The sequence below is a fragment of the Spinacia oleracea genome, chromosome 5 (assembly GCF_020520425.1).
Source record: "Spinacia oleracea cultivar Varoflay chromosome 5, BTI_SOV_V1, whole genome shotgun sequence".
Lineage (NCBI taxonomy): Eukaryota > Viridiplantae > Streptophyta > Magnoliopsida > Caryophyllales > Amaranthaceae > Spinacia > Spinacia oleracea.
This window is the reverse complement of record NC_079491.1, coordinates 67,396,331-67,413,734: the sequence shown is the minus strand read 5'-3', so window position 1 is coordinate 67,413,734 and position 17,404 is coordinate 67,396,331. Positions and strand designations below refer to the sequence as shown.

Sequence of the window (17,404 nt, the reverse complement as noted above, 5' to 3'; positions counted from 1 at the left end):
TTTAAATCGTTCTTTAACATTTAAATTTCAGATTTTAATAATTAGGTTTAAGTGCGATTAAAATTAACGAAATCATTCAAAATTTTAATCCAATAATTTTTAAAATTATCTACTGACCCTTGAAATTATATTACCTTTCCCAATTAACCGAATTAATAAACCAAAATTATTTAAAAATCAATTAGGGTTCCAAATTTTACGAATTGGGGAAAGGAAAAATTAGGGTTTATACTTATTGGAAAAATCTGAAAATTTTACCATATATCAAGAAAATAACCAGCAAAATTGTGTCCAAATTTCAAGAAATTCCGAGTAGTATAGGTCGACCTTTTAATTGAATTACTGTTCGACACTTTTAATTTTTATTAAAAAATTAACAAAAACGCCCAAAAAACGACACTCCGAGGCCTGTTTTTGCAATTCTGTTCTCATGAGTTGATCTTAAAACATCGTTTTCAATCAGATTAGGGTTTTAAAAATCGAAAACACGAATAGTTTTGATTTCGGAACGGCTTATTACGCAATTCATCCCATAATTCATAATAATTCCGAAAGTTCAACAAAAAATCCCAAATTTTTTACAGATGCAAAAACAAATAATTCATGCTAAAAAATGCTTTGAATACATAAGGCTCATGATACCACTGTAGGGGAATACAGTTAAACATAATAACATGTGCGGAAACAATCCCCAAAGCCAGGAAGCATGTATAAAGCACAGATTAAGCATACTTACGTTTGAAGCGTGTTGTCCACAAATTGTCAACGAACACGAACATAGAACTCCACTTGTCCTTCCTCTACTTGGTTCACCGACACGATCAGATCCGTCTTGATTATCGTAGCTTAGACAATCGATCAAGATACTTTGCTTTGGGAAAAACTCACTTTGGAGGCACAAAGATAATTAGGGTTCTCTGTGTCTCTAGAGTTTTGAGTATGACTGAATTGATATGTTGGAAAAAGGGTTAGAAGGTTATTAACATAACCTTACTAACCGACCAAGCCACAAAGGGCAAGGCCGGCCAGCAACCCCGCGCAAGAGCACACGAGCACAGCGCGCTGGGCCGTGGGCCACGTGGTTGTTGTCGTGTCGCTGCTTCGGCCCGCGCGCACACACGCGCAGCTCGCTCGGCCATGGGCCAGCGCTTCCGTGTTGTTGCGGTCTTGCTTGCATGCCGAGCGCGCCCATGGGCCTTGAGTGCCTCGTGCACTCGGCTCGTGGGCCGCTCTTCGTAGTCGCGACTTAATATCGTTCCGGATATTATTTATCGTTTCGTATACGACGAATCACCGTCGTACGATACGATTTATTCGTGTCGCCCAGCTTACGAATATTCGCGATACGATATACGATTTCGATGCAAGGTCGTATCGTATAATACGTTTTCCAACTAATTTCCGAAAAGCTATTAAATGAATTTCCGATTCATTTAATCCGGTGATATGTTACGTGTCATTGGTGTGATCTTGTAGGTTCATTCAAGAGTAAGCTGTGAGTTTAATATACATTAGAACTCACTGATCGGAAGTATTGCTCCAGCTAGCTGTTCTAATCACTTGATCTCACTGAATTTATTGTTCGCAATTAATCTGAACCTTGGTATTAGACTTAATGCATCTTGGGTGAAGGACATATTTCCTTCAAGTCCAACAAGCAACAAACCCCTTGTCACTAGATTGATCGTACCGCAAAGCCCAAGCACCAACGCACCAATGCAGCAGGCCCAGCGAGCCACGCTTGCACGCAGCCCACTCGCCCATCGCATTGGCACGCTGACGTGCATGTCGTTGCCTTGGCGTGCTTGTTGGGCGAGGCAACGCACGTTGTGGCGCAGCATCCATCGCTGCCCACGCGTGCTTGCCTTGCTCGCTGCACTTGCTTGCCCATCGTCCCTCGCCCCACAAGCGTAGCACACAGCCCTTAGGCAGCCATTGTCTTGTGCATGCCACGCTCGTTGCTCGCTGTATTCGTAACGAGCTCCCTTGCTCGTCGTCGCATGCCCGCACTATACAACACCCCTTGAGGGTAACACGTAGCTTCCTTTGCTTTGTGCGTGCAACAATCATGAGCGTATTTCATAAAATTAAAACTTTTTAATTCAAAATTAATTACAAATTAATAAATCATATTAATTTCATAATTTTAGGGCGAAAAATCGAAAACTTATTAATCAATTAATTTCCGATTATCTTGGATTCAAATCTAGGACATATATTTTTTTATTTTTGAAAAGTATCGAAGGTTGTGGAGGAGAGAGAAATTAACCTTAGGTTTTGCTGAGAGATTGCTCGCTTGCGTGTAGAGGGAGGGAGATTGAAATACGGGGTAAGGAGGAGTGTTGTGAAAAAGAGACCCGTGCTTTGTGTGAGAAGGTCTCCTCTGTTCTTTTAAATGGGCCCCACGAAATATAAGAGACCCGTCTTTTATCATAGTAGGTCTATTCTTTTTTTTATAAATGGGGCCATGTGATATAAGAGACCCGTTTTTTGTGATAGTGGGTCTCCTCTATCAAAGAGACCCGCTATTTAAATAAGGGGTCTTATTTGAGAGATCTCTTAGCCACTTTTTCTAGCAGTGAAAGAAGGTTTGTACTTCGTATGAATCAGTTTACATGGAAAATCACTTTCCTCATCCCCGTAGTCTTGAAAGATGGCTTGTACTGATGGTGACTGCTTGGCTCCCGGGGGCAAAGGCAAAGTCTTGTTGTCAACCATATTTTGAATCTGGTGCTTGAGCTTGAAGCAATTCTCGATGTCGTGCCCGTTCCGCTGGTGGAACTTGCAATAGGATTTTGGGTCCCAACTTTTGGATCTCTTGCCAGCTGGGGGATCTTCGGTTGGACCAATAGGAGTGATTACTTTCTTCTCTACCAACCGGTCAAAGGCGTCGGTGTAGGACATTCAAAGGTTGGTGAAAACTCTTTGAGGCATGTTCTGGAAATTGCGCTGATTGGCATTGCTTTTGAATTTTCTTGATTTCGGACCTTGAGGAGCCTCTAAGGCGTTGACCTCGTGGACCTTGTGTGTTGCTTCGGCCATCTTGCTTTTCCACTTCTCAGCTTGTGGAACTGGTGCCGCGTATGCTTTCATGAGGTCATCTTCTATGTCAACCTCGATATCATAGGTTTTCTTGAACTCTCTAGGCCCGGATACTTTATATGAGTGTTGTATTTTGGTAAGAGCCCGACAATGAAGATCTTGACTAGTTCTCTCTCGGAGGGTCGAGTGACCATTTGAGATGTCATTTCCCTCCATCGGTTGAGGTAATTGGTGAAACCTTCTCGGGGTCCTTGCCTGAGAACCTCCAATTCTCGAAGAGTGGTTTGAAGTTGTATGTTTGGTTGGTATTGCTCCATGAATGCTTGAGCCACTTCATCCCAAGTGCTAGTTTGGTGGTCCTTGAGGGAATAGTACCATTTCTGACTGACTGGTTCGAAGGACATGGGAAACACCGCAGGGTATAGGTCATGATCGACTCCCTTGACTGCCATGGTGGCTCTGAAGATTTTGAGATGGTACTTGGGGTTGTCTGTTGGTTTGAACTTAGGGATGTCATTGACAGAGAATTAGTCGGACAGATTGGCCTTCCCCTTGAAGTCATCCTCCACTAAGGTGTCGAAGTAGTTTTCCTTGTTGGTTACCTTGTTGGCCATGCTTTCGATTTTCTTAGTAAGATCAACTGGAGCTGCGGTTTATTCTACCACACCCAGGCGGTTACTCACAAGTTCCAAGTTGGTGTTGAGATTGGCTACGACGGCCATGAATTACCTTACACTTACACCAAAGTCATAGCTGCACATGGAATTTTTTATTTAAGGAAAAGTTATGTCTTTTCAAGGGTATATAAGTAATGGGAAAGAAAACACTACTGGTTCAAACATGACTTACATTTTGGTTCAACCATAACTCACATGAAATCATTTGGTTACCGCTGCTGGTAAATCTATTCCAAGGTGTTGAACCTGGTCCACCCTACACCACAAGAAATCATTTGGTTACCACTGCTAGTAAATCTCATGTCCAAAGGAGAGTGGAGGATTGTTTTGAGTTATTACGGTGTTTGAGTTGTTTATAGGTTGATCATTATGTTGCTCTTCTTATCACTACCACCATCTGTCAAACCACAATCACCAACAATAACAACGGCCAAAAAGGCAGCAACAACCACCAGAAAAAACAACAGCAACCAACCGCAGCGGTGGCAACAACAGCTAAGGCACTGCAGGTTTGTGAGGTTTGTTTCTCCTTACCTTTTATGTAATATTGGTGTGAGGAAATCAGGTATTCTTTTCTCTTATTATAAAAAGTAGATCGAAATGTGATAAAAGTAAATAGATTAAGTTCAGAAGCAAATATGTGAAGCTAGTTGTGAATTCTTATGAGTCGTTGCCATAAATTTCATATTTGGCATATTTGAGCTATTAAGGATAGACCCATATGCTTTGAGTTGGAATAATAGTTGATAATGAAGATGGTGTGTTGACTCAAACAACTAAAGTAACTACATTGTGCATAAGTAAACTAAATCTCTCCAAAAGTAAACAAAATCTCTCTAAAAGTAAATTAAATAACGATGAAACATCAATTATATTTTTCTCTTAAATGTTTTGTGAAAACCTATTAGCTTAAATGGTAGAGCACTATGCAGATGCATAGGAGATGTAGGTTCGATTCCTACATAGGTTGTCTCTGAAAGTAATTATATTTTTAAAAAAATCTCTAAAGTAAATACAATGATTTCCAAAATAAATAAAAGAAACTCAAAAGTAAATAATATGTTCAAGGCATATGTACAATAAGTATATGAAACTTGTAGCAGAAAAGATCTACGTGATGAGATAAATTATAGAAAACTCTCGGTCATTGACTTTCATCTTTCTACAAGATGATATAAATTATAAAATAGAAGTATACGTGCATATGTCAAAGTAAACGATTTCATATTAAAAGTAAATAAAATAATAAAGAAAGTAAATGAAAAAGTAGAAAACTAATTAAGCGCACAACTTGCGTAATATTAAACTATTTACTTGAAAACGCGCCATAAAGCTGTCAATGCCTGAATCTGAAGTGAAAACAAGCGACGGAGAGTGTAAACATGGTATGCACCCATTCGTGCCAAGAAGATCGAACTCCCGACAAAGATATAAGCTTGATAATAACACACTAGAGGAAAAAACATCATAATTTGCCATTAAAATAGGCTTATAAGTTGCCCTTTATAAGGTAAACATATGGCTGGGTAACTTTTGGCAAATTATCAAAAGCTTCCCTTAACAAGGGAAACTTATAAGCTTATAAGTTGCCCTTAACAAGGGCAACTAATAAGCTTATAAGTTTCCCTTGTTGCAAACAATGGGCAACGTATGTGAAGCTTATAAGTTGCCCTTGTTTGCAACAAGGGCAACTTATAAGCTTCACATAAGTTGCTCTTGTTGCAAACAAGGGCAACTTTTGAGTTTTTTTTTTTTTTTAAAAAAAAAAAAACTGCAATATAATTCCTGATTCTGCAATATAATTTCTGATTTTGCAATATAAAATTCTGCATTATAATTTATAGAATACTGTTTCACCAAACATCAGCTTGACATTCATCAAAAATGATATAAATTTCAAATTTCCAATAATACTACCGAATTAATTCAAATGTAATTAATTAAATCAATAAATAAAAAAGTAATGTAAGAGTCACTGATAACTACAAGCCTGCCTATTTATTACACTAAGGGTAGTTCACAATCGTTGAAGTAAGTAGCCCACTTGTCTCGAACTTCATCCAACTCCTCTTTGGTAAATGGCCTCTCCCTTGGAGTTTTGAAAACCTTTAAAAGAACAACGTACATTCAAACCAATAAATTAAATTAAGTTTCATATGCGAAAACAGAAATTATATTGGTAGCGAAAACAACTTCCTGAGTTTACTAAGATTCATTTCAAGTTTGTTATGCAAGCCTATGGGTCATTTTGGTCGATATAGGTCATTTATGGCCAAAAATGACATTTTCGATCCCAACTACCAACAAAAGAACTTATATTCACATTCTAAACCTTTTTCATGATTCTTATGATTAGTTATATGATTATAAGACTCATTTTATGTTCGTTATGCACGCTTATGGGTCATTTGGGTCGATATAGGTCATTTATGGCCAAAAATGGCATTTTCGATCCCAACTACCAACTAACGAACCTATATCCACATTATAAACCTTTTTCGTGATTATTATGATTATTTATATGATTATAAGACTCATTTCAAGTTCGTTATGCACGCCTATGGGTCATTTGGGTCGATATAGGTCATTTATGGCCAAAAATGGCATTTTCGATCCCAACTACCAACAAACGAAAATATATCCACATCCTAAAAAAAAGTTCATGATTCAAATGATTATTTATATGTTTATGAAACTCATTTCAAGTTCGTTATGCACGCCTATGGGTCATTTGGGTTGATATAGGTCATTTATGGCCAAAAATGGCATTTTCGATCCAACTACAAACAAACCAACCTATTTCCACATTCTAACCATTTTTCATGACTCATATGATTAGTTATATGTTTATTAAATTCATTTCAAGTTCGTTATGCATGCCTATGGGTCATTTTGGTCGATATAGGTCATTTATGGCCAAAAATGGCATTTTCGATACACACTACCAACAAACGAACCTATATCCACATTATAAACATTTTTCATGATTCTTATGATTAGTTATATGTTTATGAAACTCATTTCAAGTTCGTTATGCACGCCTATGGGTCATTTGGGTCGATATAGGTCATTTATGGCCAAAAATGGCGTTTTCGATCCCAACTACCAATAAACGAACCTATTTCCATATTCTAAACGTTTTTCATGATTCATATGATTATTTATATGTTTATGAAACTCATTTCAAGTTCTTTATGCACATTTAAGGCTCCTTTAGGAACGATAAAACGTGTAAAGGGTTAATAATTCCTATGACATATAACGATCAAACGAGCCTTAAATGTGCATAAATTGACCAAAGTATATGAGAATAAGGATTGGCAACCTAATACTAAGTATTTTAAACATGTAAAGGGTTAATAATTCCTATTTTGGTTCATTAGTAGAGAGTTGGGAGCGAAAACGGCTTTTTTAGTCTAAATATGACATATAACGATCAAACGAGCCTTAAATGTGCATAAATTGACCAAAGTAGATGAGAATGAGGATTGGAAACCTAATACTAAGTGTATTTTACATACAAAGGGTTTAAAATTTCTATTTTAGTTCATTAGTTGAGAGTTGGTAGCGAAAACGACTATTCTAGTCAAAATATTACATATATCGATCAAACGAGCCTTAACTGTGCATAAATTGACTAAAGTATATGAGATTGAGTATAATAAACCCAATACTCAGTATATTGAACATGCATAGGTCTTAGAATGGATCAATGTGATTCAACCTCAGCTAGATGGCCTTGGGTTTGATATTTTAGTCGTAACAAACATATCACTGTATTGATTTTTACTTATATTGTAGAGAGGCAGAAAAAGAGATAAATGAGGCTTGTTTAATCTCATGCCACTACAAATTAGATTAGGACCATTCTAGGAAAGCATTTTCCAGCTATGCGTACCTGACAGATTGACTAGATCAGTCAAACTCAACCTTTAGCGCCAAAAATCTTGTCATATCATCCATTGTGAAGCTTGTGTCTATGATATTAGGGCTGACGTCTGATATTGCAGAAACATTCCATCTCGCCTATTAGTCGGCATCCGAATATGCTGCCCTCCACCCTATTATCAGAATTTACACTTTACAAAATGTAAACGACCAAGAAAAAGTGTATGTGTGTGTGTATGCGCGCACAAGAGATAGAAGGGTGGGTTAATAATACATACATTGATAGGGAGAGAGTATGGCATGCAGTCAGAATGAAACTTCTACGATCAGCCAACTATTCATAAATTTGAAACTCGGGTGGGACGACCAAGCATCAAATGATATTGACTACAGAATTTTATCCAATAGATGCTTTTATTAAAAGATGAATCATAGTATTCATTCTTATGGAAAACAAAGTATTTGTGGCAATAAGTGGCAGAATAATGGGATTATACAGTTATGCTTGCATAACAACAACTGTAGAGATGATTTTTATGCTAATAAGATCATAAAGATCCTTATCATCTCATATTGCCAGAAACAAGTTTTACAATCATAAAGAATCTCCTCAAGTTTTGATGCTGCCCAAATACAACTGACATCTATCATCTGAAAATCAGTAAAACTAAAATTCTAAGGCGATAACAGTAAATAACTACATCAAAATGAAACAATGGAGAAGAATATCATCTTCACATGAAAGCAGGAAAGTGACTATAAAATCCCTTATGATTGTGTTTGTTCACATTTAATATTTGTCATTTCAAAGGGTGTTTGTTCACATTTTTCGTCTTCATATTTGTCATTGTAAATGATATTTGCCTGGTTTTACAACCTACCAACACTAAAACCAGATGAAAGCAGGCAAGTAAATGAAAGCAGGCAAGAAGAATATCACTAAGAAGAATAGAGGCCCAAGTAAATGAAAGTAGGCAAGAAGAATAATTGTCATTGTAAAGAATATCATATTCCCAATTCGAATGTGCTCTTCTCTATTCAGTACATTCCATTTACTTGTTTGAATATGTCAATTATACTAATACACTATTATACTCAACCGAATAGCACACAGATTCACTTCTTATTTCTTAAGACGTGTGAAAATTTTACGAGGTTCTTAACTTACAACAGTAATCAGGAAAACACTGATCCAAGTGGGTTTAGAATGTATGCCAATTCATATGGGGCCTTTATTTTTGTAATGTCCTTGCAGCCAAACCACACAATCCGATTTCTCTAGGTTTGCTTATTTCTGTCACGTAAAAAAAACATTACTGATAAGCTTTCAAATACTCCATACAAGCTAGCCTCACACACAGAGTCCAATTATTTTCCCCCGGCCAAAAGAGCACATAATTTTACTTATTTATTTATTTATTGAACCCGTGAGCAAATTGCTTTCACTGCTTGATAAAAAAATATTGATACGCTCCTCCACACCAATATAAGGTCAATATCATGCCCAAAAATTTCGAACATCCAACCCTCCTCTAGAACATATGTGTCAATGAATCTCACCAAAAACAGACAGTAAATGTACTTCTCTTGGTAGCTACCAAAACCTTCCAAATTTCTATGCTTCACCCCATAAAACTAGGGGTTCTATTATGCAGTTGGGTTCACCTAGAGATAGATGCCCAAGAGGTATATATCTACTCATTTGATGATATTTGCTCATTTGTAGATTTTGAAATGAGTAAACATTATCAAATGAGCAAAAAAAAAACCTTGGGGCCGGGTGCATGTAAGAATTTCACTATAAAACAAGTTTGTCACTATATCACTAAGGTCGAGATACTGCAGCCCAGATTCCTATCGGTGCATTGCTAGATTTGTACATTGTACTAGTTAATTAATTTCTTTTGTACCCCAATTGCAGAAGTTTGATTATCTTAACATTTCAATTTTTAAGCTTGGATGGTTAAAGGGCCGGAATGGTCATACAAAACCCCTGGAAGTATACAACCTAAAATCATGTTTACAGGACTCCCTACATGTTAGAGAGGAAATAAGATCCCAATTTAATCTTTGTCGAATGTCAAAAGGAAAATGATCTTTCGCATTATTAGAGTACGTGAAAAAGCAATTGTAAACCCCGTGCAAGGCCAATTTCACAAATAACAAGCAGTTTTGTACTCAAATAATTCAATCTGATCTCAAAAAATGGACAAGAATGGTTATGATCAGGCCACTTAGCTACAACACTGGCAGAGGAAAGCAACCAAGAATAGTTTTTAAAGGGTGTTCCAACAAACCTCAAAGCATGATTTTCAGTATCTGCAACATAAATCACATTTATTTTCGCGTTATAAGCAAGGCCCTACAAATACACAAACATACATATTATAGATTAGAGAAAGAACAGATGTCTATAACTACAGTTCACAAGCATTGCAAATAATGCAAAAAAGAAGCATTTCAACTTTCTAAAAACACAGCGTAGATATGCCTATTTTGTGCATACATGCACTTCAAATTTTACATGAGGCTTGTTGAAAGTTGCTTCATCAAAATTACCATCACGTAATCCTCCTCTCCTAAGCTCCCTATTTGTGTAATGTAATTTCCATCCAAATCAGTGACAACCTACAGTTTGATAGAAACATAAACAATTAATTAAAAGAGCACTTCCTTGGCCACATCACGATTTGCATATCAAATTGAGACAATAAATACACAAGCCATAAGGTTAAAAGTTTTTGCATGTTGATTAGATTGTATACTTTCAAGAAAGTCTAATATCTGCATATCACTTTCATATATAGACACAAAAGAGAGAAGAAAGGAATAGAAGTGGACAAAGAAACTAAGGATTATGCTAAAATCATTCCAGTATCATGTTAATGCGTGTACGGAATATTTTTACCATTAAGGTAAAATAATCATGAATTGCACTTCTAAATGGCATCTGATCTGATGCAATTAAGTCACTAAAAGAAAATATTTAACAAATAGTGCATGAACAAGACCTAATACTTTATGAAATAAAAAAAATGACTAAAACAATCTAATTACATGCATTATACAAAATTGTCAAACCAGAGAGAGAAGCAATTTGAATAAAACAATCAAATTACATGCCAGGAGATGTCACTATTATCAAAGTAGAGTAGCAGACAACTGGAAACTTCTAAGTTCTGACTACACTGAAGCCAAATCAATATTGTGACAAAGTGTCTTCCTGGTTATGTTACAATGGAAAGAAAAATTGACATCATCGCGTTGAAATGCTGAAAATCCAATATTTCCAGCATGATTAACTATCCCAAAAAGAGTTATGTTGTACTCTAATTGACATAACACAATAAGATTAGTAGACAAGCAAGTTATTCAGCCTCCGTATCAAAGAAAATAAAACCTACTAACTAACATAAATGACATCATTTATACCAAATTAGGATTGCCAACTATGATGATGTGGAAGGAGGAAAAAGAAGGCTGCAGCAAAAAAAAGTACGGGTATATGATTATGAAAGATGTTATAGGATCCAACAACAAACTCTGATGTACACAACTATGGTTCAAATACAGCAGAAACCTACTAGATAAAAAGTACGTACAATTAGATAGTTGTACAAATAAAAGTATGCCTGGAGGTTTAACCAGAAAGAATTCATAGTTAAGGGAGTTTCAGTTAGCTGTCATTACAAAATACGATCATTGTAAGTCACAACAACCTGATTAAAGGATGAACCATGAGAGATTCTGCCACTCCAAGTCTACAGATTCTGCCTCCATTCTTATAAAACTAATCAACACAAAAGAAAAACCCATAGTGAAACTATTCAGAGATAAATCTAGAATCCAACATTTAATTTAGGTCCATCTCTAAATGGCAATTAACACCAGAAACATGTCAAATGTAAACCTCCATGACAATGATGGGCGTACTGATTTATAATTTCATCTAAACAAATTTTTCGAAGTTTCATAATTTTTTAATTATTTACAACTTTATTGGCTGAAATTAACAACCAGAATAACAACCGTTGGCAGTTACACTTTTGAACTAATAACGCGGCAACTAAATTGGGACAGAGTGAGTAGTTCAAATTTCAAACTTCACATTGATTTGAATGTGATCTAAACTAAGGAGTGCAAGCTAGAACGCTGGCTGAAACAATAATAACACCCAAATACTTCCATAAAATTCATTGAACTTATTAGAATTATAGTATACCAAATTCAAATTGCAGTTTTTTCCTTCAATTTCAAATGCCTAGAAATTAAGAACAAATTTCATGAAATCAAATTTGTAAAAATCACACAACATATCAATTTTCTACGCCGCCATACTTGCCGACCATTTTGTACAGGACTTCGGGATTTCGGTTTGCCCTACAATTTGGAGAAAACCCCCAATAATTTAAAGTGATCCGATATAGGAACTTTCAAGGAGTACTTTAAGCATTCAAACACCACTATAAATCACTAAAAGAGCATGATTCAAAACTGATATTATTTTGAGCTAAATCAATAGTATGATTATCTAGTTATTTTTGCCATACCAAAAAGACATAAAGATTCTAATATTAATGCAAGACATACTTTAGGAATTTAACAGAAGAAGAACCACCATGGCCATCAAAAACAGCAGCAAAAGAGAATCCACAAAGTGTATCGGGATGAACTATAACAGCTTCGTCTTCCATCTCGTCTCGAGCGCCTTGTAATTTGGTAAAACCCCATTTAATCCCTACAACATCATCTAAGGAAGAAGATTGTGATTCAATTGCCATAGAAGAAAATTTGAATGATTACCGTGTAATATCATTGAATTCTACAACCTTGTGATTGCGATAAAACGCCTTACTGGAATACGGGGAGAGCTGAAATGGCAGTGCTATGAAAACTTTACCCCATGATAAAGCCACTAGAATGCAGTTGCGAGTGTTAGCAATACAATGATCAAAGACTATCACCACTTTGTTAGGTTATGACAAATATAAAACATATATTTCATGCGGAAAAAACATAAAGCTAGGAATCCAAATTATTTGCCACATAGTCAATTGGCATAATTTAGGATACATACTTTTGAATCGTGCCTTCCCTAGCCGCTCCCGAACCGAACAAGAACAAGTTTAGGACTCCAAGTGTAGTCCCTCCGTAGATAGTCCACAGCACGTTCGGATTCGCCTTAGATTCAATTAACTAGAATTTAGCCTAAGATTTTATGTTATTAGTACTTAATTATTTGGCAAATTATTAAGCTTAGTTTAATCTTAAAAACTATATGAATACTTTAGAATATGATGTATAAATTGTGATTATTCATCGCCTATTTATAGGGTGGGATTATCGGAACTAGAAACCTACTAGGATTCAATTTATCTAATTCAATTAGAATTAGACTTAAATCAAACCTTTGTTTTTAGTTTTTAGTTAAACAACTAACTCTAGTAGTTTTAGGAAAATAATCTAACCCGACAAATCCTAAGCAACTAAGGATTCGAAGTTTGCATGAACATCGACCACACACACGAACAGCCCACAAGGGCGCTGTCCGCGCGTGCGGCCCAGCAGCGCTGGCGCGGCCCATGCGTGGGCGCGGCCAGCCTGCTGCCTCGCCAGTGGCTGGGCCTGGCCTTGCCTTGTGCTTGGCTGGGCCTACCATGGTGGGGCGGGCTGCTGCTCCCTTGCTTGCCTTTGCGCGGGCCTAGCTTCGTGTTGGGCCTTGTGTCTACCAAGCTCGTCCGATGTTTATTTCGTACGTCGCGCTTCTGATTTATTTTCCGATTCCGGAATTCATTTCCGATTCGAACAATATTTAATATTTCCGATTCCGGAATTAATTTCCGTTTCGAACAAATATTTTATATTTCCGATTGCCGAATTTATTTCCGATTCCGATAATATTTCCGATTCCGGCAATATTTCCATTTTCGATAATATTTTCCGATACCTACCATGTTTCTGTTTCCGGAAACATCTACGACTTGGACAATATTTATATTTCCGATACGATCCATATTTCCGTTTTCGGCAATATCATCGTTTCCGAAGTATTCATAATTTGCCTTTTGACGATTTCAGCTCCCACTGGAACCGAGATCCGTCGATTCTGAATATCCATAAATAGAGTATTTAATTCACTTAAATACTTGATCCGTTCACGTACTATTTGTGTGACCCTACGGGTTCAGTCAAGAGTAAGTTGTGGATTAATATTATTAATTCCACTTGAACTGAAGCGGCCTCTAGCTAGGCATACAGTTCACTTGATATCATTGAATTATTAACTTGCATAATTAATTAATATTAAACCGCATTTATTAGATTTAGCATTGAATGCATACTTGGACCAAGGGCATTATTTCCTTCAGTCTCCCACTTGTCCTTAGGGATACGTGTGCATTGCCTAATTCCTTTGTCGCTTGATGCTTGCTCATGAACATAAGGTAAGAGTTGTCATCCTTATTATGTCCAGAGGTATTTCTCGGTTTTAGAGTTCAAATGATCAAATAAACAGATAATCATAGCCTATGATTCATCTTAGCACGACCATGCATTTTACAGTTTCTAGCTCTTCGAGTGGCCTTGTACAATTTTCACCATCTCATCCCGATTTATGGGAGGACAATCCCAATCTTGTGATCTTGAGATTAGACTTCGTTTGATAGGTGATTACCCGAGCGTTGTCGCTATAGCCTCCTTTTACGGTGCGACGGTTGACAACGTCAAAGTAACCAGTTCTCAAACAAGTAATCTCAAATCACTCAGGTATTGAGGATTAGTGTCTAATAATTTTAATGAAATTTACTTATGACAGATTTTCATCTCTTACAGTAAAGTTTCATAGGTCTGTCCGATACTAGTCTTCTCAAAGTAAGTATCTAGGCAAATGATTGCGACATTGCCATGTCCACATAGTTCAAGAAACAGAACTACTAGTCATCTTGCATTCTAGTCGTCTAGCGTTTTCTATGCGTCCATCTTTATAGAAAACTCCGACCAGGGACCTTTTTTCAACTTTTGACATTCATGTTCACTTGATAGACATTTCTTAGTTACATGGCTGGTCCTGACAATCTATCTTGAATATATCGTCAAATTGAAGGGACTCATCATTTAATAAACCACAAATTAAATGGAAAAATGAATTCTATTCATTTATTGTGAATGATTAACCAATAATGTTTTACAAAGTATTAAACTCTAAAATTTAAAACATTAAATAAGGACATCAAAGCCATTCTCCAACATGCTTCATTCCCATAGCTGCAGTGTGCGAGTTGTGCTTCGCCTGCGGCAGAGGTTTAGTCCATGGATCTGAGATGTTGTCATCACTTCCAATCTTGCTTATCTCGACTTCTTTTCTTTCAACGAACTCTCATAGAAGGTGAAATCTACGAAGTACATGCTTGACTCTCTGGTGGGGCCTAGGCTCCTTTGCCTGTGCAATAGCTCCATTATTATCACAATACAGAGCTATTGGTCCTTTAATGGAGGGGACTACACCAAGTTCACCTATGAACTTCCTTATCCATATAGCTTCCTTTGCTGCTTCATGTGCAGCAATGTACTCCGTTTCAGTTGTAGAATCCGCAATGGTGCTTTGCTTAGCACTTTTCCAGCTTACTGCACCTCCGTTGAGGCAGAAGACAAACTCAGACTGTGATCTGAAATCATCTTTGTCGGTTTGGAAACTTTCGTCCGGATAACCTTTAACAATTAATTCATCATCTCCACCATTGACCAGGAAATCATCTTTGTGCCTTTTCAGGTACTTCAGAATTTTCTTGGCAGCAGTCCAATGTGCCTCGACTGGGTCTGACTGGTATCTGCCCGTAGCACTGAGTGCATACGCAACATCCGGGCGTGTACATATCATAGCATACATTATTGAACCAATCAATGATGCGTATGGAATCCCACTCATTCGTCTACGCTCATCAAGTGTTTTTGGGCACTGAGTCTTGCTTAGAGTCATTCCATGAGACATGGGTAGGTAGCCTGGCTTGGAGTCTTCCATCTTGAACCTTTCAAGAACCTTATTGATATAAGTGCTTTGACTAAGTCCAATCATCCTTTTAGATCTATCTCTGTAAATCTTGATGCCCATTATGTACTGTGCTTCTCCTAGATCCTTCGTCGAAAAACATTTTCCAAGCCAAATCTTGACAGAGTTCAACATAGGAATGTCATTTCCGATAAGTAATATGTCGTCGACATATAATACTAGAAAAGAAATATTCCTCCCACTGACTTTCTTGTATACACAAGATTCGTCTGCGTTCTTGATGAAACCAAAGTCACTGACTGCTTCATTAAAACGTATATTCCAGCTCCTTGATGCTTGCTTCAATCCGTAGATTGATTTCTTAAGCTTGCATACCTTTTTAGCATTCTTTGGATCCTCAAAACCCTCAGGTTGTGTCATAAACACAGTTTCTGTTAAAACGCCATTTTAAGAAAGCGGTTTTGACATCCATCTGCCATATTTCGTAATCTTAATATGCAGCGATTGCTAACATTATACGAATAGACTTTAGCATTGCAACTGGTGAAAAGGTTTCATCGTAATCCACACCGTGGACTTGCCTGTAACCTTTTGCAACCAATCTAGCTTTGAAAACTTCAAGTTTTCCATCCTTGTCCTTTTTCAGTTTGAAAACCCATCTGCTTCCAATGGCTTGGTAGCCATCTGGCAAATCGACCAAGTCCCAAACTTGGTTTTCAGACATGGAGTCTAATTCAGATTGCATGGCTTCTTGCCATTGCTTGGAGCTAGGGCTCGCCATAGCTTGTTTGTAAGTCGCAGGTTCATCACTTTCAAGTAATAGAACGGCATAGCTCTCGTTCGTCAAAATACCTAAGTACCTTTCCGGTTGAGATCTATATCTCTGCGATCTGCGCGGGGTTACATTTCTAGATGGTCCATGATTCTCACCAGATACTTCTAAAGATCTCTGAGTTTCATCCTGAATGTCATCTTGAGCATTCTCTAGAGTTTGTTGTTCGACTCGAATTTCTTCGAGGTCTACTTTTCTCCCACTTGTCATTTTGGAAATGTGATCTTTTTCCAAAAAGATACCATCTCGAGCAACAAACACCTTGTTCTCAGATGTATTGTAGAAGTAATACCCCTTTGTTTCCTTTGGGTAGCCCACAAGGATACATTTGTCAGATTTTGGATGAAGTTTGTCTGAAATTAATCGTTTGACGTATACTTCACATCCCCAAATCTTAAGAAAAGACACTTTTGGAGGCTTTCCAAACCATAACTCATATGGAGTCTTTTCAACAGCTTTAGACGGAGCTCTATTTATAGTGAGTGTAGCTGTATTTAGTGCATGTCCCCAAAATTCTATTGGAAGTTCGGCCTGACCCATCATTGATCTAACCATGTCTAGCAAGGTTCTGTTCCTCCGTTCCGACACACCATTCCATTGTGGTGTTCCAGGAGGAGTCGATTCTGATAGAATTCCACATTCTTTCAGATGGTCATCAAATTCATAGCTCAGATATTCACCGCCTCAGTCAGACCGCAGTGCCTTAATCTTCTTGCCTAATTGATTCTCTACTTCACTCTGAAATTCCTTGAATTTGTCAAAGGATTCATACTTATGCTTCATTAGGTAGACATAACCATATCTACTGAAGTCATCAGTGAAAGTGATAAAGTAGCTGAAACCACCTCTAGCATTTGTACTCATTGGTCCACGTACATCTGTATGGATTAAACCCAATAGTTCAGTTGCTCTTTCTCCAACTTTAGAGAAAGGTTGCTTTGTCATTTTGCCAAGTAAACA

The 17,404-nt window shown here is 37.2% G+C and overlaps 1 long non-coding RNA gene across 3 annotated transcripts; it reads right to left on the bottom strand.

Moving 5' to 3' along the window:
* Positions 1–5,626: 5,626 nt before the first annotated feature.
* LOC110776412 (uncharacterized) lies at positions 5,627–12,535 on the bottom strand. Of its 3 annotated transcripts, none has more exons than XR_002530122.2 (6): positions 12,198–12,535; positions 11,327–11,397; positions 10,167–10,235; positions 9,905–9,969; positions 7,618–7,780; positions 5,627–5,825 (listed from the first exon to the last, which is right to left on the bottom strand). It is a non-coding gene; the product is annotated as an uncharacterized lncRNA (long non-coding RNA). The 3 variants fall into 3 exon arrangements; XR_008921299.1 differs by lacking the exon at positions 11,327–11,397 and having other exon boundaries at positions 12,198–12,315; positions 12,411–12,527; XR_002530121.2 differs by lacking the exon at positions 11,327–11,397.
* Positions 12,536–17,404: the final 4,869 nt, after the last annotated feature.